The following is a 2,231-nucleotide window of genomic DNA, read 5'->3' as shown; positions in this document are numbered from 1 at the left end:
TCCAGGTGGAACTGCGAAAATTTGTAGTTTGTTTATGTAAATCGTTTATAAACATTTAAGTTGCTATATTCTACTAAATAATATCCAAGATACATTTTTTTGGGAATATCCGTAGCCATTGTAGCGATTGAAGGAAAATAAAATTGTGATAAAACCTTACATTGGAATATTTTGTCACGAGAATTATTTATAACAATGGATATTGTTAACTTTTGAAATCTTTTTGTGACAAGCTGTCATTCGTCCATCAGCTTAAAACATTTCCAGAAAGAAAATTCTATATGAAAGAACCAAAATTATGAATTTGCTCGTCTAATTTGTTAATAAACATTTAAATTGTTATATTTATCAAATATTTATTCTTTTGAGGAAAGCCTGAAATCGTTCTGGTGTTTGAAGGAAATTATAATTTGAAAAATCTAAAATTTTAACATTTTGCGACAATAATTGTTTATAACAATAGTTATTATAAGCTTTGAATTTAGTTTTTCAATAAATGTCTTTCCTAAATTAATGTGAAGCACTTTTAGCCAATAAATATAGTTAACCGATAATAAGACTGCTTTTCCATTTGTTTATCAAATTTGTTTATTACAAATAAATGGAATGATACACAAATTATTTATATACTGTGAGTCCCTTGGAATTTACAGGGTTTGTCCGGAAAGTAATAGGACTGAGTCGATTTAAAAAAACTTATTGAGCCATTCGTTACAATTCTTTAACAACTTTCAAAATAGGCTCCTTCTGCGTCGATGCAGCACTGCCAGCGCGATTTCCAAGCATTGAAGGCGTCACGGAAGCCATTTTCCGGAATAGCCTTGAGAGCCGCGGTGCATGCTGCTTGGATCTCCTCTCTCGTCTCCAAATGCTTGCCTTTCATCGGCCTTTTCAAGCGAGGAAACAAAAAAAAAGTCTGGGGGGGCACATTTGGGCTGTAGGGCGGCTGCGGAAGCGTTGGGATGCCAGCCTTGGTCAGGTAGCTGTTCACAAGAAAGGCGGTGTGAGCCGGGGCGTTGTCGTGGTGCAATTTCCAGTCGGCTGCGATGTCTTGTTGGACCCGATTGACCCTTCGTTTGAGTCTGTATGAGCACTTGCACGTAAAAATTGGCGTTGACGGTTTGTCCAGGAGGAATAAATTCATGGTGGACGATGCCTTTGATGTCAAAAAAGACAATGAGCATCGTTTTCACTTTGGATTTGCTCACTCTTCCCGGCCCTCCAAAAAGGCCTGGTGCCACCGAAACACACCACTTCTTGCTAAAGCAACATGTGGGTAAGCCTGCTTGATCATATCAAACGTCTCTGTTGCAGATTTACCGAATTTAACATAGAATTTAATCGCGTACCTCTGCTCTAACGAACGCTGCATTTTCGGCTTGCACCACTCACAGAAACACGTAGCGTGAAAATGCCTGTCCTGACTCTCCAAGTGCTCGGAGACAACTGACCAGCTACACATTCGTTAGCTAGGAAAGTCCTCTACCAAATCCAGTCGGTGCGCGCACGCTCCGAAGTACAGTCGCGGCGGAAGAAAGTCAGTCCTACTACTTTCCGGACAAACCCTGTATTTAAGATAATATGAAGTTTTCCTGATCAGTTATTAAAGCGTAAACAATTTTTATGTGCCAAATTTCGATTTTTCCATACTTTGAGTGAAATAATTATTTATTAACAAATACAGAAGACAGAAGTTCAATACGTCTGCCGATTTTAGAAGTGATGTTTGCAATAATATGATTAATTATTTAATTCAAAATCTCCTTTAAATTAAATTTTTTAAATAAAATTATTGGGGGTTGGATGCTGCGAGAAAAAAGCTTTCAAGATTAAGCAAAAAATAAATCATTGAACTGTATAAATTTATATATATTATCATTGACTCTTTTCTATTATTTCCTTTAAAACTTGAAATTGTTAGATGTGAAAGGTACAAAGATTCTTTACTGTGCAACTTAAGTTGTAGTCTTACAAATTATAATTACTGTTATATTTATGTTGGATATACGTGATATATTTTAAATAAATTGTTCTGATCATGGATGTATTTTAAATATTTTTTCATTGAGACCTTATATATTATTAATTTTTTGATTAGCTTCATAATTAATTTTAACAATAAATAATTTTTTTGACTTTAGCAAATAATAAAATCAATAATATTAGCAAAATTTCAATACATATATTTAAATTATGATGCGATTCCTTAAAATGACCCTAGATTGAAAACA

Source organism: Belonocnema kinseyi, chromosome 1 (genome assembly GCF_010883055.1).
Source record: "Belonocnema kinseyi isolate 2016_QV_RU_SX_M_011 chromosome 1, B_treatae_v1, whole genome shotgun sequence".
NCBI lineage: Eukaryota > Metazoa > Arthropoda > Insecta > Hymenoptera > Cynipidae > Belonocnema > Belonocnema kinseyi.
Note: the sequence above shows the minus strand (reverse complement) of the source record.